The sequence below is a fragment of the Pseudorca crassidens genome, chromosome 7 (assembly GCF_039906515.1).
Source record: "Pseudorca crassidens isolate mPseCra1 chromosome 7, mPseCra1.hap1, whole genome shotgun sequence".
Taxonomy (NCBI): Eukaryota; Metazoa; Chordata; class Mammalia; order Artiodactyla; family Delphinidae; genus Pseudorca; species Pseudorca crassidens.
In genome coordinates, this window is record NC_090302.1 from 77,116,809 (window position 1) to 77,139,919 (window position 23,111).

Here is a 23,111-nt window from a genome sequence, read left to right on the forward strand (position 1 = left end):
GTTCCTCAGTTTAAAACCAGTAAGTGATCTCAAGTATTTAAATCTTTCTCTTTCAAACCAGAGAAAGGCAATCTAAGAAATGATTGTAGCTATTTTCTGAGGAAATGAGCAATGGAAAAGAAATCCAATAGGAATTTTGCTGTTCCCATGAGATTGTAGCAAACTTTTTTCCCTATAGCTTTCAAAGATTTCAGATTCTGAGGGTGAACTACCTCATTTCTTCTTAGAGGTACAAATTAGAAAAGTAAACAAACAAATACACAAAAAATCGTTAGGGATAGAATGGGCACCTGTTGATAAACCCAGCAACTGATGAAAACTGAGCTTATTGTGCACTAAATCATAGGAGAAGCACCCCTAGAACAAGTGGGGAATATTTAGCACTGAATAAGTAAGTATTCACATTTTCCCTCTCCATAAAAAGATCCGACATATAAATTTAACCTGACAGCGTGGCAGGACTCATGTTTTTCTGTTGTCTTTTATTGCAAATATTCATCATTTCTGTTTTCCTCATAATAGCATACATTTTATACACATGGGCCACAACTTAAAGGCCAAAGCTATTCAGTTATCCCACTAGCATGATAAATGGTGATTGTGGTGAAAAACTATTTCATGTTGCAAGCATGGCATGGAATTGTACATTTTGCAATATTGGAATTTCAAAATTTTACACAAAAATATTTGTCTTGGATGAATTAAAAGGAAGCAAAGCATTTCTTCTTAATAAGAGCTACATTGTAATGATATGTGTAACTTTAAGCCTAATGGATAGGAAAACAAAGCAAAATGGAAGTTTTTGAACTGAGATGTTAAATGGTGTTTCATCAGTGAGGAATGTAATTTTTACTGATTTTATTCCCTACTTCAATTTCATCCTTTCCTTGCTGATGTGTCTTCCATTAGATACTGCCTCAGTGGGAGAGTATCACATATAACCCAATCAGACAGAGTCTTAAAAAAGACAAAAAGATAAGGTCAAAGAAACAGCTGGATTTAGAGTACATATCTTCTGGATTTATATTATGGACTTTGAGAGATGGAAAAGCTTTCTTCAGTTTAATGAATTGAATATGACTTTGTTCTGGATTGAATCACTATGTGTCATTTGACCAGAAGTTCAACTTATTACTGCACCTGATTCCAGTTAAATTTTTTATGAGACAGGCGACTGGGGAAATTTGAAGTTGTAACTGTAAGAGTAAAAGCCAAAACACCTCCAGAGATTATTTTATGCAACACCATTTTCACCCTGTTCAACTGAAAATGCTATCAAGGATTGTAAGACTATTTTAATGTAGAAAATAAAATAGAAAAATAAAGCAGATATTTACTGCCATATTCTCTTTTAGTTGTGTGATCATAATCAGATCCATGTAAATCTAAGGACAAAAGAAAACCAGCTTGGGCATATTTATCTATATGCCACATGCATATCTTATAGTATCTGAAAGTTTTCAAGAAGCCAATTTTGATATTTAATGTTTTAGAGGTAAGTGCCATTGTTGCAGTTTTTTTTAAAAACTGAAAACAATGTAAATGAACACAATAAGCCTCTCAATTATTAATATAAAACAACAATTGTAGGGCTTCCCTGGTGGCGCAGTGGTTGAGAGTCCGCCTGCCGATGTGGGGGACACGGGTTCGTGCCCCAGTCTGGGAGGATCCCACATGCCGCGGAGCGGCTAGGCCAGTGAGCCATGGCCGCTGAGGCTGCGCGTCCAGAGCCTGTGCTCCGCAACGGGAGAGGCCACAACAGTGAGAGGCCTGCATACAGCTAAAAAAAAAACCCCAACAATTGTAGACTACAAAGACACCAAATCACTATTCTTCCTCTTCTATATTTCTCCTTTATTCTATTGATCTTATTTCTGGTTCCGTTAATCTGGACATGACCAAAAGAACTGCTGAGTGTATGTGGTTGATGGATGGCCTAGTGATGCAAAATTAGTTTAACTCTCTTTCTAAATCCTATGTGTAGAATGTTTTTCTTTCTCACCTCCATGAGTACCATAGAATAAAATAAAATGACCCTGTTATAGGATAGATAAGGTTTAAAATATATGTTAGCATAAAGTTTATTTCAAAGTACTGTGGATTTTATTATTGATACATCTAACTTTTGCAGTTTCAACTGTCCTCTCATGCTTAAAATAAGGTGTGCCTTTACTGGGAAAAAGAGTGAATGACAAGAGCTAATGCATGTGAGTTTCACTTACTACTGAGGAACATCTATTTGCAAAACTGATCCCTCTGATTTTCTTTAGTCATTTCTAAGCTCTGAATATAGTAAGGTGATTAAGGAGCCATTTTTGGATGAAAAATGGCCTTTAAAAGTAAGTCAAATTTTCCTACTGATAAGAAATTGAAGCTATCTAAGCAAGTGTTGACATTCCTGACTTAGCTGATTTGTGAGATCCAAGGGATTTCTGTAGCTCCTAAGGAAAGATGTTTGTCTTCTAAGGGCTAACTCAGCTGTTAAATTCAGTTTACAGTAGACACAGTGCCTCACCATCAGAGTAATTTTAGGGACTCATTAAAATGTTTTAATTAAAAAAAACTTCATTAGAAAAAAACCTTTTAGGTGGAAGAAAATGTTGTAATATGTAATTAATATATGTGTTGTATACCAATACACTTTAAAAAATAAAATTTTTAATATTTTTATAGAGAAAGGGGCCTAGGAAGGCAAAAGGGCCAAGGGCCCATGAAAGCCATAATGTGTCCCTGATTACTTTAACCTACTATCATATTGAGAGAGAGGGGGAATAGAAAAAAACATATTGTGTGCAATGGTTTAATATTAGGTTTTTTAGATTCTGGATATTCCAAAATTAAATTTCAGCCAATTGAGCAATCATTCACTGAGTAGGTTCTAATTTCCTTCAAGCTGAAGTAATAGCTATAATGTAAATATGTTCCATCACGTTTCAATTGGAGGCCAAAACACAGTTCTTTATTGCATTCAAGTGAAAATTGCCATTTCACGTGGCCCTGCTTCATGAGCCAGTTACTCATTCAAGACAGTGCGAGTTTTCCACTTTACTGCATTCTAGATTGGATGGTCTGTGATAATATGATTCTACTCAAATGTGTGAGTAGAATTTGATTCTACTCAAATATTTGAGCAATACGTGTTGTTCAAATATTTCATCTGAATATAGCATCTGGTCCCTCTTCAATATTTTATGGAACAGAAAATTCATGAATGAAGACACAACTACCACTAGCAGGGGCCAAAATATTTTCTGAGAAGATTATATGTACCTACATATGGATTTCTGCAAGACGGTTATTGTTACTATGTTGTTAAGGGCAGAACTTTGAACTGGGCATGAGAAAACCTGATTCTTGCCTCAGTTATCTCTTATGTCTCTGACTTTGAGCAAGAGATATGCTCTATCTTAGATTTCATCGGTTCAATTAAAAAGAAAAAGGGGCTGATTACTAGAACTCTTTGTACCCCTAAATGTCAGTAATTCTGTAAAGCTATTCTGTTGGTCTCCAGCATGTTTGTTTTTTCTTTTTTACATCTTTATTGGAGTATAATTGCTTTACAATGGTGTGTTAGTTTCTGCCTTATAACAAAGTGAATCAGTTATACATATACATATGTTCCCATATCTCTTCCTTCCTGCATCTCCCTCCCTCCCACCCTCCCTATCCCACCCCTCTAGGTGGTCACAAAGCACTGAGCTGATCTCCCTGTGCTATGTGGCTGCTTCCACTAGCTATCTATTTTACGTTTGGTAGTGTATATATGTCAATGCCACTCTCTCACCCCGTCACAGCTCACCACTCCCCCGCCCATATCCCCAAGTCCATTCTCTAGTAGGTCTGTGTCTTTATTCCCATCTTACCCCTAGGTTCTTCATGACATTTTTTCTTAGATTCCATATATATGTGTTAGCATACGGTATTTGTCTTTCTCTTTCTGACTTCACTCTGTATGATAGACTCTGGGTGCATCTACCTCACTACAAATAACTCAATTTCGTTTCTTTTTATGGCTGAGTAATATTCCATTGTATATATGTGCCACATCTTCTTTATCCGTTCATCCGATGATGGACACTTAGGTTGTTTCCATCTCCTGGCTATCGCAAATAGTGTTGCAATGAACATTTTGGTACATGACTCTTTTTGAATTAAGGTTTTCTCAGGGTATATGCCCCGTAGAGGGATTGCTGGGTCCTATGGTAGTTCTGTTTGTAGTTTTTTAAGGAACCTCCATACTGTTCTCCATAGTGGCTGTACCAATTCACATTCCCACCAGCAATGCAAGAGTGTTTCCTTTTCTCCACACCCTCTCCAGCATTTATTGTTTCTAGATTTTTTGATGATGGCCATTCTGACTGGTGTGAGATGATATCTCATTGTAGTTTTGATTTGCATTTCTCTAATGATTAATGATGTTGAGCATTCTTTCATGTGTTTGTTGGCACTCTGTATATCTTCTTTGAAGAAATGTCTATTTGGTCTTCTGTCCATTTTTGGATTGAGTTGTTTGCTTTTTTTGTTATTGAGCTGCATGAGCTGCTTGTAAATTTTGGAAATCAATCATTTGTCAGTTGCTTCATTTGCAAACATTTTCCCCCATTCTGAGGATTGTCTTTTGATCTTGTTTATAGCTTCCTTTGCTGTGCAAAACCTTTTAAGTTTCATTAGGTCCCATTTGTTTATTTTTGTTTTTATTTCCATTTCTCTAGGAGGTGGGTCAAAAAGGATCATGCTGTGATTTATGTTATAGAGTGTTCTGCCTATGTTTTCCTAAAGAGTTTGATAGTTTCTGGCCTTACATTAAGGTCTGTAATCCATTTTGAATTTATCTTTGTGTATGGTGTTAAGGAGTGTTCTAATCTCATACTTTTACATGTACCTGTGCAGTTTTCCCAGCACCACTTATTGAAGAGGCTGTGCTTTTCCCCCTGTACGTTCCTGCCTCCTTTATCAAAAATAAGGTGACCATATATGCGTGGGTTTATCTCTGGGATTTCCATCCTGTTCCAATGATTTATATTTGTTTTTGTGCCAGTACCATACTGTCTTGATTACTGTAGCTTTGTAGTATAGTCTGAAGTCAGGGAGCCTAATTCATCCAGCTCTGTTTTATGTTCTCAAGATTGCTTTGGCTATTTGGGGTCTTTTGTGTTTCCATATAAGTTGTGAAATTTTTTATTCTAGTTCTGTGAAAAATGCCAGTGGTAGTTTGATAGGTATGGCATTGAATCTGTAGATTGCTTTGGGTAGTAGAGTCATTTTCACAATGTTGATTCTACCAATCCAAGAACATGGTATATCTCTCCATCTATTTGTATCATCTTTAATTTCTTTCATCAGTGTCTTATGATTTTCTGCATACAGGTCTTTTGTCTCCTTAGGTAGGTTTATTCCTAGATATTTTATTATTTTTGTTGCAATGGTAAATGGGAGTGTTTTTTTTATTTCACTTTCAGATTTTTCATCGTTAGTGTATAGGAATGCTAGAGATTTCTGTGCATTAATTTTGTATCCTGCTACTTTACCAAATTCATTGATTAGCTCTAGTCGTTTACTGGTAGCATTGTTAGGATTCTCTATGTATAGTATCATGTCATCCGCAAACAGTGACAGCTTTACTTCTTCTTTTCCGATTTGGATTCCTTTTATTTCTTTTTCTTCTCTGATTGTTGTGGCTAAAATTTCCAAAATTATGTTGAATAAGAGTGCTGAGAGTGGGCAACCTTGTCTTGTTCCTGATCTTAGTGGAAATGGTTTCAGTTTTTCACCATTGAAAACGATGTTGGCTGTGGGTTTGTCATATATGGCCTTTATTATGTTGAGGGAAGTTCCCTCTATGCCTACTTTCTGCAGGGTTTTTATCATAAATGGGTGTTGAATTTTGTTGAAAGATTTCTCTGCATCTATTGAGATGATCATATGGTTTTTCTCCTTCAATTTATTAATATGGTGTATCACATTGATTGATTTGTGTATATTGAAGAATCCATGGATTTCTGGAATACAGCCCACTTGATCATGGTGTATGATCCTTTTAATGTGCTGTTGGATTCTGTTTGTTAGTATTTTGTTGAGGGTTTTTGCATCTATGTTCATCAGTGACACTGGCCTGTAGTTTTCTTTCGTAGTGACATACTTGTCTGGTTTTGGTATCAGGGTGATTGGTGGCCTCATAGAATGAGTTTGGGAGTGTTCCTCCCTCTGCTATATTTTGGAAGAGTTTGAGAAGGATAGATATTAGCTCTTCTCTAAATGTTTGATAGAATTCGCCTGTGAAGCCATCTGGTCCTGGGCTTTTGTTTGTTGGAAAATTTTTAATCACAGCTTCAATTTCAGTGCTTGTGATTGGTCTGTTCATATTTTCTATTTCTTCCTGATTCGGTCTTGGCAGGTTGTGCATTTCTAAGAATTGTCCATTTCTTCCAGGTTGTCCATTTTATTGGCATAGTGTTGCTTGTAGTAATCGTTCATATTCCTTTGTATTTCTGCAGTGTCAGTTGTTACTTCTCCTTTTTCATTTCTAATTCTATTGATTTGAGTCTTCTCCCTTTTTTCCTTGATGAGTCTGGCTAATGGTTTATCAATTTTGTTTATCTTCTCAAAGAAACAGGTTTTAGTTTTATTGATCTTTGCTATCGTTTCCTTCATTTCTTTTTCACTTATTTCTCATCTGATCTTTATGATTTCTTTCCTTCTGCTAACTTTCTGTTTTTTTTGTATTTCTTTCTCTAATTGCTTTAGGTTTAAGTTTAGGTTGTTTATTCGAGATATTTCCTGTTTCTTAAGGTATCATTATATTGCTGTAAACTTCCCCCTTAGAACTGCTTTTGCTTCATCCCATAGGTTTTGGGTCGTTGTGTCTCCATTGTCATTTGTTTCTAGGTATTTTTTGATTTCCTCTTTGATTTCTTCAGTGATCACTTCGTTATTAAGTAGTGTATTGTTTAGCCTCCATGTGTTTGAATTTTTTACAGATATTTTCCTGTAATTGATATCTAGTCTCATAGCATTGTGGTCAGAAAAGATACTTGATACAATTTCAATTTTCTTAAATTTACCAAGGCTTGATTTGTGACCCAAGATATGTTCCATGAGCATGTTCCAAGAGCACTTGAGAAGAATGTGTACTCTGTTGTTTTTGGATGGAATGTCCTATAATATCAATTAAGTCCATCTTGTTTAATGTATCATTTAAAGCTTGTGTTTCCTTATTTGTTTTCATTTTGGATAATCTGTCCATTGGCGAAAGTGGGGTCTTAAATTCCCCTACTATGAATGTGTTACTGTCGATTTCCCCTTTTATGGCTGTTAGTATTTGCCTTATGTATTGAGGTGCTCCTATGTTGTGTGTATAAATATTTACACTTGTTATATCTTCTTCTTGGATCGATCCCTTGATCATTATGTAGTGTCCTTCTTTCTCTCTTCTAATAGTCTTTATTTTAAAGTCTATTTTGTCTGTTATGAGAATTGCTACTCCAGTTTTCTTTTGGTTTCCATTTGCATGGAATATCTTTTTCCATCCCCTTTCAGTCTGTATGTGTCCCTAGGTCTGAAGTGGGTCTCTTGTAGACAGCATATATATGGGTCTTGTTTTTGTATCCATTCAGGCAGTCTGTGTCTTTTGGTGGGAGCATTTAATCCATTTACATTTAAGGTAATTATCAGTATTTATGTTCCTATTCCCATTTTCTTAATTGTTTTGGGTTTGTTATTGTAGGTCTTTTCATTCTGTTGTGTTTCTTGTCTAGAGAAGTTCCTTTAGCATTTGTTGTAAAGCTGGTTTGGTGGTGCTGAACTCTGTCAGCTTTTGCTTGTCTGTAAAGGTTTTAATTTCTCCATAAAATCTGAGTGAGATCCTTGCTGGGTAGAGTAGTGTTGGCTGTAGGTTTTTCTCCTTCATCACTTTAAATATGTCCTGCCAGTCCCTTCTGGCTTGCAGAGTTTCTGCTGAAAGATCAACTGTTAACCTTATGGGGATTCCCTTGTGTGTTATTTGTTGTTTTTCCCTTGCTGCTTTTAATATGTTTCTTTGTATTTAATTTTTGACAATTTGATTAATATGTGTCTTGGCATGTTTCACATTGGATTTATCCTGTATGGGACCCTCTGTGCTTCCTGGACTTGATTAACTATTTCCTTTCCCATATTAGGGAAGTTTTCAACTATAATCTCTTCAAATATTTTCTCAGTCCCTTTCTTTTTCTCTTCTTCTTCTGGAACCCCTATAATTTGAATGTTGGTGCATTTAATGTTGTCCCAGAGGTCTCTGAAACTGTCCTCAGTTCTTTTCATTCTTTTTTCTTTATTCTGCTCTGCAGTAGTTATTTCCCCTATTTTTTGTTCCAGGTCACTTATCCATTCTTCTGCCTCAGTTATTCTGCTATTGATCCCTTCTAGAGTATTTTTAATTTCATTTATTGTGTTGTTCATCATTGTTTGTTTCATCTTTAGTTCTTCTAGGTCCTTGTTAAATGTCTTGCATTTTGTCTATTATATTACTAAGATTTTGGATCATCTTTAGTATCATTATTCTGAATTATTTTCCAGGTAGACTGCCTATTTCCTCTTCATTTGTTAGGTCTGGTGGGTTTTTATCTTGCTCCTTCATCTGCTGTGTGTTTCTCTGTCTTCTCATTTTGCTTATCTTACTGTGTTTGGGGTCTCCTTTTTGCAGGCTGCGGATTCACAGTTCCCGTTGTTTTTGGTGTCTGTCCCCAGTGGCTAAAGTTGGTTCAGTGGGTTGTGTAGGCTTCTTGGTGGAGGGGACTAGTGCCTGTGTTCTGGTGGATGAGGCTGGATCTTGTCTTTCTGGTGGGCAGGTCCACGTCTCGTGGTGTGTTCTGGGGTGTCTGTGGACTTATTATGATTTTAGGCAGCCTCTCTGCTAATGGGTGGGGTTGTGTTCTTGTCTTGCTAGTTGTTTGGCATAGGGTGTTTAGCACTGTAGATTGCTGGTCGTTGAGTGAAGCTGGGTGCTGGTTTTGAGATGGAGATCTCTGGGAGATTTTCACCGTTTGATATTATGTGGAGCTGGGAGGTCTCTTGTGGACCAGTGTCCTGAAGTTGGCTCTCCCACCTCAGAGGTACAGCACTGACTCCTGGTCGCAGCATCAAGAGCCTTTCATCCACATGGCTCAGAACAAAAGGGAGAAAAAGTAGAAAGAAAGAAGTAAGAGGATACAAGAAAATAAAATAAAGTAAGATAAAGTAAAATAAAGTTATTAAAATAAAAAATAATTATTAAGAAAAAAAATTTTAAAGTAAAAAACAAAACAATCAAGAAAACACGGACGGATAGAACCCTAGGCCAAATGGTGAAAGCAAAGCTATACAGACAAAATCTCACACAGAAGCATACACACATACACACTCACAAAAAGAGGAAAAGGGGAAAAAATAATAAATTTTGCTCTCAAAGTCCACCTCCTCAATTTGGGATGATTCGTTGTCTATTCAGGTATTCCACAGATGCAGAGTATATCAAGTTGATTGTGGAGATTTAATCTGCTTCTCCTGAGGCTGCTGGGAGAGATTTCCGTTTCTCTTCTTTGTTCGCACAGCTCCCGGGGCTCAGCTTTGGATTTGGCCCCGCCTCTGCTTGTAGGTCTCCGGAGGGCGGAGGGCGTCTGTTCTTTGCTCAGACAGGACGGTGTTAAAGGAGCAGCGGCTTCGGGAACTCTGATTCACTCAGGCAGGGCGGGGGGGCGGGTACGGAGTGCAGCGCGAGCCTGCAGCGGCAGAGGCCATTGTGACGTTGCCCCAGCGTGAGGCGCGCCATGCGTTCTCCCGGGGAAGTCGTCCCTGGATCCCGGGACCCGGGCAGTGGCAGACTGCACAGCCTCCCCGGAAGGGATATGTGGATAGTGACCTGTGCTTGCACACAGGCTTCTTGGCGGTGGCAGCAGCAGACTTAGCGTCTCATGCCCGTTTCTGGGGTCCACGCTGTTAGCCGCGGCTCGTGACCGTTTCTGGAGCTCCTTTAAGCAGCGCTCTTAATCCCCTCTCCTCGCGCGCCAGGAAACAAAGAGGGAAGAAAAAGTCTCTTGCCTCTTTGGCAGGTCCAGACTTTTCCCTGGACTCCCTCCCGGCTAGCTGTGGAGCGCTAACCCCCTGCAGGCTGTGTTAACGCCGCCAGTCCTCTCCTGGCATCCGACCGAAGCCCGAGCCTCAGCTCCCAGCCCCCGCCCGCCCCAACGGATGAGCAGACAAGCCTCTTTGGCTGGTGAGTGCCGGTCGGCCCTGATCCTCTGTGCAGGAATCTCTCCGCTTTGCCCTCCGCACCCCTGTTGCTGCGCTCTCCTCCGCGGCTCCGAAGCTTTCCCCCCTCCGCCACCAGCAGTCTCAGCCCGCGAAGGGGCTTCCTAGTGTGTGGAAGCCTTTCCTCCTTCACAGCTCCCTCCCACTGGTGCAGGGCCTGTTCCTATCGTTTTGTCTCTGTTTATTCTTTTTTCTTTTGCCCTACCCAGGTACGTGGGGAGTTTTTTGACTTTTGGGAGGTCTGAAGTCTTCTGCCAGCTTTCAGTAGGTGTTCTGTAGGAGTTGTTCCACATGTAGATGTATTTCTGATGTATCTGTGGGGAGGAAGGTGATCTCCGCGTCTTACTCTTCCGCCATCTTCCCCCTCTCCTCCACAAATCTTGTTTGTTCTTTTGCTGAGTAGAAGTCTTTTAGTTTGATATAGTCCCACTTGAATTTTGCTTTTGTTGCCTGTAGTTTTGGTGTCAAGGAACTTTGTTCTATGTTTTCTTCTGGGAATTTTATGGTTTCATTTCTAGTGCTTAAGTCTTTAATCCACTTTGAGTTAATTTTATGAGTGGTTAAGATAGAGGTCCAATTTCATTTTTCTGCATTTGGTTATCTAGTTTTATGAACACAATTTACTGAAGAGACTACCCTTTCGCCATTGAGTATTTTGCCTTCCTAGTCAAATATTAGTTGACCACATATGTAAGAGTTTATTTTGATTATCTTCCATTTGCCTGTGTCTCTTTATGACAGTACCATATGCTCTGTTTAGTATAACTTTGTAGTGTAGTTTGAAATTTGGAAGTATGACACCTTTAGCTTTGTTCTTTTCTCTCAAGATTGCTTTCACTGTTCATGGTCTTTGCAGTTCCATATGTATTTTAGAATTGCTTTTTCTTTTTCTGTAAAAAAAATGTCACTGGAATTTTGATAGGAATTGCATTGAATCTATAAATCACTTGGGCAGAATAGATGCTTTAACAATAGTAATTCTTCTGATTCATGAACACAGAAATCTTTCCATTTGTTGTGACTTCTTCAGTTTCTTTCATCAGAGTTTTGTACATTTCAGTGTACAGGTCTTTCATCTCCTTGGTTAGATTTATTCCTAAGTATTTAATTATTTTTATGCAATTGTGAATGAGATTGTTTTCTTTAGTTTTTTCAGATATCTCATTGCTAGTGTACAGAAGTACAACTAATCTGAATGTTGATTTTGTATCTTACAACTTTACTAAACTTGTTGATCAATTCTAACAGTATTTTTGGTGCAGTCTTTAAGATTTTCTATGCATTAACATCATATAATCTGAAAAAAGACAATTTTACTTGTTCCTTCCAATGGGGATGCCTTTTCTTTTCTTTCTTTTTCTCTTGCTTGCTTGCTATGGCTATGACTTCCAGTATTATGTTGAATAGATTCCTGTGGTGAGAGTGGGCACACTTTTTGTGTTCCTGATCTTAGAAGAAATGCTTTTAATCTTTTCCACTGAGTACGGTGTAAGTTGTGTACTTTTCATACACAGCTTCTATCTATTATGTTGAGGTTCAGTCATTTTATACCTAATTTATTGAGAATTTTTATCATGAAAGGGTGTTGAATTTTGTCAAATGCTTTTTCTGCTTTTGAGTTAATCATATGATTTTTGTCTTTCATTCTATTAATGTGGTGTATCACATTTATTGATTTGCATATGTTGAACCACTCATACATCTCAGGAATAAATCCAGTTTGACCATGGTATATGATTATTTTAATATGATGTTGAATTCAATTTGCTAATATTTTCTTTAGAATTTTTGCCTCTATGTTCATAAGGGATATTGACCTGAAGTTTTATCATAATGTCTAGTGATGTAGGGTGCAAGTGCATGGGTCTTTAGTGGCAACAGGTTCATGCGAGCATTATGTCTCTTTGGCTCAGGTCTCTGGATTCTACAGCATTGACAATGTGTGGTCCTTAGAGAGCACTACGGGCATCCATATTGGCAGCAAGGGCTGTTGGTTTCCCCATCTGTACCTGCAGGTCCAGTGACTAGTGACCAGGACAGAAAACAATGGTGACTAGAGCCAGTGGTGTGCACACACCCTGATGCAGAAGCCAGCAGCGTGTTCCTGTGTAGTGGCAGGGGCTGGTTACAGATGTACGCATATGTGATGGTGGGGTCAGGGCAGGCAGCAAAGGCTGGAGCTAACTGCAAGCACACTGGCAGCTGTGGGGCGCCACGGCTTTCGGTGTGCACTATCATGGCTATGGGGTGCATGGCAATGGAGGCTGGTGATGGGGATTTTGTTGGAGAGTGTGGGTAGGGATGAAGTAGATGTACAGCTAGAGGGCCTAGCTGTAAGTGAGTGTAGTGGTGCAGGCCAGTGACAGAAGAGAGGACTTGATCTGGGCTCATAAGCAGCTTCAGGGGCTCTGGCTGTCAGGGTGCTCTCTCATGGCTGCACAGTCTTCCCTAAGGCATGTACGCAGCAGTGGAGGCCAGGGAAGGGTGTCAGGCTGGTGGTGTTCAAGTGCTCAGAGCATTTGTCAAATGCTTTCCCTGTATTTGTTGAGGTGAGCATATAGTTTTTCCCTTTACTCCTTTAATGCCATTAATTACTTTGACTGCTTTTCAAATGTTAAACTAACTTTGTAGTCCTGAGATGAGATCCAACTGGTCATGATGTAATACACTTTTTATATATTGTTGGGTTAAATTTGGTAATATTTTATTAATGATTTTTTTGTGATTATACTCACAAGGAATATTAGTCTCTAATTTTTTCTTTTAAAATCTTCGTAATATTTTGGAATGAGGCTTATACCCATTTCACAGAATAGGTTGTAAAGCATTCTCTATTTCCTGTAAATATTTAAGGCAAGTATTATTTTTTTAATTTAATGTTTGAATTAAACTACGTCAGCGTTTATCTAATACCATGTGCCATCTCAAATGGAATCCTTACTCTGGAACCTTGTGGAAAATGTCCATTTTGACTTGTACCATTCCACTTTTTTTACTTATTTTGGAAATAACTGTATAGGGTGTATCTTCACCATTAACTAATCTCAATTTCAGCTTTCATGAACCCTGATAACCTTGGTAGTCCCTTCCACTATAGGATCCAAGGGGATGTCTTATGTATTTCTTTTCCTTTCTCTCTGGTCTAGCACCTGGTGCATGATCCAGACATGGTGAATGAGATTCATATGTCTTATACTTTAATTCTTGAGGGGTTGAAACAAAGGTCCAGAGTCAGACTGTGATTTCAGCTATGGCTGTAACTGAGTGGAGCATCCACATGTGCATTTTAAAGTACTGAGAGTACGCAGTGTCTAACACTGTCAGGAGCTGACCAGAGTGACATGGTGTCGTCAGTGGCAGCACAGTGAGATTACTCCTTGGCAGCAGGCTAATTTTTTACTAACTCTATTTGGATCCTGACACAGGTTGATTTTCTAGATCTTCTCTGAATTCTGTAGTCTACCAGAGTCCTTCCCAACTAATTTCTGTTGAGGCTATTCAGAATCAATTTCTGTTCTTTGCAATCCCAACTCTCTGGTAGTATTCTTACCATAGTACGGAGAATGATGCCCTTTATACACCAACATCATGTACTTATTACACTTCCAAAGATGGTTGAGTAACCAGTTTGCCCCAGCTGTACATGGGTATTGTGAATTTGTTTGTGTTCTAATGTTATTCTTGAATTCTAATATAATGTATGTTTGCCTGACATAGAGTTGTGCATATGAACCATAATAGCTAACGGAGAGCTGCCATGTAGCTTTTTATTTTAAAAACTATAAACACATATCTTTTAATCCATTTTTTTAAAAAAATGGAGTTACAGTGGAATTAATTCTCATAGATTTCGAAGGTGTTGGGAGTGAGGTGCTGTTCCACGGAAAGAAAATGATAAGTGATGTTGCATATAACTCTTAGGAAAGTGAAAGACTTCAGTGAAATTTTACATTGATAGAGTGCCTCAGCGTGTCTACTTTCAAGGTAAATTGTAGGGTCAGAAATTGATCCTTAGGGAAGCCAATCTGTCAAGTTTCATAAAGGTCAAAGCATTTCACCTGAAGGTTGTTTCTTAATGGCTATTCGGGATCATTGTATAGTCAATTTGATTGATTGTGCCATTTGAGACACCTAAAAGAAAAAAAAAATCTGCCCAAAAGCAGTCAATACGTGGGTTACTTGTAGGTGCAACCTAGGAAAAGCAACATTTCCTTTTTTATGCTCACGTAAAATTTTGTTTTGTAGTGAAAATATTTGGGATCTGTAGTAATCATCTAAAAATATTTTAAATGTTAACACAGTTAACACATACATATGTAGATATATACGCACACACATTCACACAAAATTTGCTATTTGTCTTTCCAATGCCTGTTTTTGCGCATCAACCATTTTTGCCTTAATAATTTGATATTTATAATAATGGACAGGTTAAGCATATTATTGTCTAAAAGCCCATGAAATATTAGGTTTAATGAAATTATAACAATAACACATCAGAATATATTTTTCCCTTCGGCTCCCTGGGTTCAGGATGACATAAAATCAGCTAGTATCCCCCTAACTCCTATAAGGTGAAAGACAAAAAAGTTGCACCAGTAGAAAACAGTTTGATTTGAATGCCAATCAGTGGTTGACTTTCTTAGTGCTACTTTTATTCCTAACTATTGAAGAAAGTAAATTATATGCTTTCTTATAGCTAACTACTTAGTAATTATTACAACCCTAGCTAAATGGGCTGATCTCTCTGAAACTCAAGATTCTTCAATTTAGCTGGTCACTCCTTTTGTAAGGGTGGGTTACCAACTACACCTCCTAGGATGGCTGTGAAACTTAAATGGGATAATCTAAGCAAAGAGGTTAGCATGGTGCCTGTCATATAGTGGTACACAAAGAACTGAATAATAATAATGACCCTACTGCTGTCAACAGTCCTCTGAACACAGTGAAAAGATTTGTAAGTAAGCTAACACATGGGATTGTATTATCGAATCAGACTCACATCAATCAGAGCTCTTACCTAGGTAGAAGAGGAGAGTGCCATTTTTCAATAAACCCGGAAAAGCCAGGTTTTCCTCCAGTGTTGGAGAATACTCTTTTTATTTCAAAAGCACCAAATGAAGTGGTTGACTTACATTTAAGGGCCATGAAGTATAAAAAAATATGCACCAAATATTAAAATCACACTCAGAGGAGCTGGCTGCCCATAATAAGACTGACACAAGGACGCTGAGACCCAGTGGAAAGAAAAATGGATTCATATTTCTCATCTGATATTCATTCCAGGCCATAGCTCATGAAAGGAAATGACAGGCAGAGTTCCCTCTTCGGTTATTTCACTCTCTCCCCCACTCTCCATCTTTCTCCCTGTCTTTTGTTTTTCCTTTTTGTTTGGAGGAGGCAGAAGTGTGTAGAATCAAGTGTACTGCACACATGTTTAATCCAAGTTCTCTTTTCAAGGAGGAAATTTTTGCTAGAAGAAATAGAAAGCCCAAGTGAAAATGACTTAAATGAAAAGTCCTAAGGATAGATGGATCTAAAATTAGGCAAGTAAGTAGTTGAACAAGTCACCAAGTTCCAGAATTGTCTTTCCATATTTTCCTCTGCTATCTTCAGTATACTTCCTCGGCTATATTCAGTATATGGCATGAGTATATTCATACTCATGAAATGACACCCTAAATATCATATGATCCTACACCAAAGTTCAGAGACAAGAATGGAAAAAACATTTTTTTCAGTGTCTTTCTAAGCTTGAAGGAACCTCTGTTGGAAGCCCTCCAGCAGTTCATGTGGTTTTCAGTGATTCAGTCACTGGGAAAGGAACTGAAAAATTGGCTTAGGCAAATCAGTATTTATCCAAGTCACATTGGAAAGAGATAGATCCAGAATATTTTAGGATTCAGACGGCATAGAAGATTTCATAAACACTTGAGGATTGGCACCCAATAGTATCTACTGTAGCTACACTCATTCACACAGAGCAAGCTATTCTTTATCAATAGATATAATGAAATTTTGCCATAATTTATCATTAATATGTTATAGTTTTCCATATAGAAAGTACAAGCCACAGAAACTATTTGTTGTGAATTAATATAACAAAAGAGCTGCATTTTAAAAGGTATTTTCAATATATCTACTAACGTATCAGTGGTCTATTTCTAAGACACATCTGCAAATATGTAGTTTCCTAAGTTACTATTATATATTTTTTGAACATTAAGAAACAGCTTTATTTTAATATTCCAATAATGCAAAAATGATAGCTTCTTTTTTCATTTCTGAATCACTTTCTGATAGCTGGTTGTTTAGGGAGTATAGTCTTTCAGAACAAAGTTTCTGTTCTATTACCAATGTAAGGGGAAAAAAAAGATGTGCCCATTAATTATAGTATAGGTTCCTAAAATTGAAAAGAAAGCAATGGAATTCAGAAAGTCCTGGACATTAGATAATAATTGGGTTTGAAAATATAATTTTATTAATTAAATAAAACTAAAATAAAACTATAATTTTATAATTAAAATGTTTATTAATTCAAAAAACAATGTATTTTCTTCTGTTATATAATGCATATGTATACACACACACAAACACATAGATCACTTTAAAATAGATCAGTCAAAAAGGTTCAATAAAAGTGGGTGCATTAGAGTTGAAGTCCTTAGTGAGTGAGAAGGATTTCTAATAGGTATGTATGAGAGTCAGGACATTCAAAGTAGAAAGGACTGCTTTAATAAAAAGGCATGGAAATGGGAAACAACTTTTAGAACAGGTTAACTAGAAAGACAAATTTTGATTATGTGAACAATGAAATAGGAATATGAGTAGTAAAAGTTTTTGGACAGATTATGGAGAGTCATGGATATCAGGCTATGAATTTATTCTGTGGTGCAGATTTTTCTGTAGGTAATGGAAAAATGATTGGAGATGGTGTAGGAAAGACACAGTATATTTAAAATGGTATTAAGGAAATACAAATCTGAAAGAAATGTTATAGCAAAGTGGGGGAGACACTTTATATCCAGTTAGGATCAGAGGCAGCATGTTACAAGAAATAAATTATGCTTTAAATTAGATAGACATTCGAATTTCAACTCCGATATTTAACAGTTTTAAAAACATACAGGGCTTCCCTGGTGGCGCAGTGGTTGAGAGTCCGCCTGCCGATGCAGGGGACACGGGTTCGTGCCCCGGTTTGGGAAGATCCCACATGCCGTGGAGCGGCTGGGCCTGTGAGCCATGGCCGCTGAGCCTGCGTGTCCGGAGCCTGTGCTCCGCAACGGGAGAGGCCACAACAGTGAGAGGCCTGCGTACCGCAAAAAAAACAAACAAACAAACAAAACATACAAATTTGTCCTTCTGTGTCTGGTTTATTTCACTTAGTGTAATGTCTTCCAGTCCATCCATGTTGTCACAAATGAAAACATTTTTTTAAGGCTGAATAATATTCCATTGTACGTATATACCACATTTTCTTTATCCATTCATTGGATATTTCCACAGTAGCTGCATGAGGAATCCAAAATAGTCAAACTCATAGAAGCAGAGTAGAATGGTGATTTCCAGGAGTGGGGGGAAGGAGGAAATGGGAAAGTATTAGTCAAAATGTGTAAAGTTTCGGTGATATAAGATGAATAAGTCCTAGAGATCCACTGTACAGCACAGTGCCTCTAGTTAACAATACTGTATTGTATACTTAAAAGTTTGCTAAGATAGTAGGTCTCATGTTGTATTCTTATCACAAAAATGTTAGTAATAATAAGGTGGGAGAATACTTTTGGGGGTGTTTGATATGTTTATGGCATAGATTATGGTGATGGTTTCACAGGTTTATACTTATCTCCAAACTCATCAAGTTGTGTACATTAAATGTGTACTGCTTTCCATATGTCAATCATACCTTAATAAAGTAGTTTAGAAAACACACAAATTATTTAGCCTTTCTGCATGTGTGTGTGTGTGTGTGTGTGTGTGTGTATTTTTTACACCTCAGACAAAAGCAGTTAGCTAATCCTGTTGAGTTTTCTACATAAATAATTTTATAATCTGTTGCATATCACATTGTTATCCCTACTGATTTCATTCAGTAATTCACAATAATTTAGTCTCTTACTTCTTTTCCAGCCATGCATTCTGCCATTTTTCTAGCCCCAACATACTGTTTTTATTTGTAGCTACTCAAATTTGTCTTTTTATATTTTATAAGCCCTTTGTTTTGAATGTATTTCTTTCTTGCTAACGTTTCCTTTGTTTTTCAAATTTTAACCAAAGCGATATTTTCTCTATGAATCTCTACTATCCCTCTCTCCAAACTATGACAGAATGAGATGTTTTGTCCTTTCACTGCTTATGGTATGTGTACTCCTGTACTAAACCTCTTCTCATATTGTGTATAACTTTTTATTTCAGTGTCTCTTATACTCTTTAAAGGAACCTTATATTTATATTGTTTGGCACACAGTAGAATTTCAATAGGTGTTTACTGGATATAAAAAATATTGATTGAGGGCTTTCCTGGTGGCGCAGTGGTTGAGAGTCCGCCTGCCGATGCAGGGGACACGGGTTCGTGCCACGGCCCGGGAAGATCCCACATGCCGCAGAGCGGCTGGGCACGTGAGCCATGGCCGCAGAGCCTGCGCGTCCGGAACCTGTGCTCTGCAACGGGAGAGGCCACAACAGTGAGACGCCTGCGTACCACAAAAAAAAAAAAAAAAAAAAAAAAAATATATATATATATATATATATATATATATATAGATCCTATCACCAAGTTGGGATTACATAATATGGCCCCAATACAAAATAATTTAAAATCATCTTGACATTTGTAGCATCAACAGAATTGGATTTGAGTCTTATATGAGTGCAGCAGTGAACCCAGCTTTGCAATTCTGATAGTTGATTTTTTACGAAAGGTTTGAATAAATCAGAAAGCATGACCAAAGTACTTAAAGGGCTAACAGCTAGATTCTTATGAGGAAAGATATAATGAGTTTGTATAGATCAGTTTAGAGACAAGAAGGATGTTAACCCACTGTGACTATTTGAAGAGTTTTATAAAGGTGATGACTAGTCTTTTTTTTCTCCTTCTTGAGAAGAGACAGAATAAGAAAAAGCTTAAATTATAGGAAGAGTTTGGATAGGCATTCAGAAGAGACCATTAACTATGTTTGGTTAAAAGGATAATAAGAAAGTTTCATTTTTGCATAACTTCAAAATAAGATGCAAAATCTGAAATTAAGGTAGTTGTCCAGAGAGCTTCAAGACCCTCCTTACTCTAAAAATAAACATAATACAGAAGATAAGAATTAAAGTCTATGTTAATGTATACTGTTTTTTCTTTTAGTCAATCATAAGCAGATTATTTTGTACATATGACCAAAAGCAATAAACAATGGGAATAATATGGCCATATTAAAGGTACTATTCTCAATTTAATTACTTAACTAGTAGATGTTAATTCCAAAGGCTGTTAGTACAGAAGTTTGTAAAAATCAATACTTTCAGAAATCAGAATATAAACCCAATCGTAACATATTACTTTTGAATTTAATTTTTTTATTGTTTGAGCAAATATTACATGCATTAAAAATAACTGAATGCAGACACAACAGAAATGAAATTGTTTTCTTCCCACTAATATTCAGCTGTCTTCCCCAAAAGTATACCTGTAGGGTCAAGTACAGTCATTAGTGGGGACATACAAGGGTCTTTATATTCTTGTGCCTGCCCACTTTCCCAACTCATACTGTTTTAATCTGTAATCTGTTTTCTCCCTAAGTATGTATACATAAAAACACATACACAGACAAAGACACACATATACACAAATATTTTCTGCGCCTTGCCTTTTGACTTGATAAAATATGTGATATAATTGTATATTAGTACATATTGGTATGACTCATTTTGTTAAAAAAATGACTACATGATAAGCATAGATATATAGACCAAAGGAACCAAATAGAGAGTCCAGAAATCAGCCCTTGAATATATGGTCAACTAATACTTGACAAAGGAGGCAAGAATACTCAATGGGGAAAGAATGGTCTCTTCAAGAATTTATGGGAAAGCTGAATGACCACATACAGAAAAATGAAATTGGACTCCTAATTGAAACACTCATAAAAATCAACTCAAAGTAGATTAAAGACTTAAACATTAGAACTGAAACCATAAAACTCCCAGAAAAAAACATAGGTAAAACATCTTTGGCTTTGGTCTTGGCAACAATATTTTTGGATATGACACCAAGAGAGGACACATCAAAAACAAAACCCAAATGAAATTTTTGGCCAACCCAATACATGTATAGAATGGAATATTATTCAATCATGAGAAAGAAGGAAATCCTGCCATTTGCAGCAACATGGATGGCTATTGAGAGCATTATGTTAAATGAAGTGAGTCTGACAGAGGAAAACTAACACTGTATATCACTTATACGTGGAATCTAAAAAAGCCAAAGTCATAGAAACATAGAGTAGAATGGTGGCTACTAGGGGACTGGAGGGTGAGAAAGTTAGACAGCTGTTGGTTAAAGGGTACAAACTTACATTTAGAAGGTAAATAAGTTCTGGAGATCTAATACACAGAATCGTGATTAAGTCAATGATACTGTATTACATACTTCAAAGTTGCTAATAGACTAGATTTTAAATGTTCTCACCACAAAAAGCACACACATATATATATATGTATACACACACACACACATATATATATATGATGTGATGGAGATGTTAGCTAATGCTATAGTGGTATCATATTGTAATCTATAAATGTGTTAAATCAGCACATTGTACACCTTAAACTTTATGTCAATTGTATCTTCAAAAAATAAAAACAGAAGAAAATTAAAATTTTATAAAGACTCCATGCTATTCTATTTTCAATTGTTCAATAATTTATATAACCAGTCATTTATTATAAGCTAAGATTTTGCCAGACAGTAATGTAAATGAAAGGAGCCTCTCCATTTATATTGGTATAATCTGGTGAACAAATGGACATGTGAATAAAGGCCACTTGCTCAGGATGTGTAACCAATTCCGAATATTTACTGTTTGGTAAGGGACACAGGAATGCATAGAGAAACTCTCCACCAGCAATTACGTTTTGGGTACATACCAGATTATCCTCGATGATGGATGTCTCTAGCCTAAATTGTCCCCTGTGCTATGAAATATTCAGAACCGTCCCACTGTGGGATCTTTGAGAGAGGCTTAGCACGTAAATATATAATAGGACACCAGAATGATGCTGAGCATACTCGGGACCTGTTGTATAGACAGAAACATTAGAGGGAGTCTGAAGTTTCCTGGGAGGAGGAACAAAGTGACAGAGTTTATTTTTCTGTCCATCCCCTCCCTCCCCCCACCCCCCCATGCCCTATCAGTGTTAGAGAGGACCAGAAGAAAAGCACTTTCATAAATGACATCACCTTCCAGGGCTCAGTGGAAGGCTGTCCTTGAGGGTCCATGATTCTTGTCCATTGTCTCCCTCTAGAGCATAAAGGGAGGTTTTCCAACAATGTCAGGAACACCATTCTCTCTCTAGGCTCTAAAATCTTTGTCCTTTTAATTTTGCTCACTCTGTATTTTGCTTTACTTGTTCTGTAAACTCCACTATAAATGTGTTCGATGAAATTTAACTATTGGCTGCAATTTTTTTATAATCGTTTCTTTTTCACTTTTTATTTGAAAATTTCAAATGTACACAAAGAGTGAAAAGGAAAAGTATAATCCCTCATTGCCCATCATCCAGCGGCAAAAATTATCAATAGCTTGCCCAACTTGATTCATCTATACCTCCCACTTTCCATTCTGTGCTGGTCATTTTTATTTAACAGCTTTACTGAGGTATAAAATTCATAGAATTCAACCATTGTAAGAGTACAAGTTGATGATTTTTAGTAAATTTATACAGATGTTCAAAAATTACCACAATCTTGTTTTAAAACATTTTCATCACCCCAACAAGTCCCCATGGACCCCCTCTGCCCGACTCCCATTGCCTGTTTATAGTCAATTCCTGCTCCCAATCTGAGTTCCAGGCAACCATTGATCTGCTTTATATCTCCATAGACTTGCCTCTTCTGGATGTTTCATATATAGAGAATTATACAATATGTAATCATTTGTTTCTGGATTTTTTTGACTTAGCATAATATTTTTGAGGTTCATCCGTGTTGTAACATATATAAGTACTTCAATTATTTTTATTACTGAAGAGTATTCCAGTATATAGATAGACCACATTTTGTTTATGTACTCACACGGATATTTTAATGTAGATTGGGGCTTCCGTGTTATAAAAATGCTATGAACATTCATTAAAAAGTCCTTTTGTGTACATATTTTCATTTTTCTTGGGTAGATACATAGGTGTGGAATTGCTGGGATATAGGGTAGTTTTATAAGAAACTGAAAACCTGTGTTCTGAAGCACTTGCACCAGTATACATTTCTACCAGCAATGTGTGAGAGTTCCAGATTCTCCACATTCTCCCCAACATTTGCTTTTGTCTCCATTTTATTATAGCCATTTGACTGCGTAGGAAGTGGTATCTCAGGTGGTTTTAATTTGCATATCCCTAATGACTAATGATGTGGAGCATCTTTTCATGTACTTATTAGCCCTTCATATATCTTCTCTAGTGAAAAGTCTATTCGGTATTGTACTTATGTATTAATTGGGTTGTTTGTCTTACTGTTGAGACACAGGAGTTTTGTTTTTTTTATGTCTAGACATAAATCCCTTATGAGATATATGAATTGAAAATTTTTTCTCAATCCAGTCTATGGTTGTCCTTCCACTTTATTAATGACATCTCTTTAACATCTT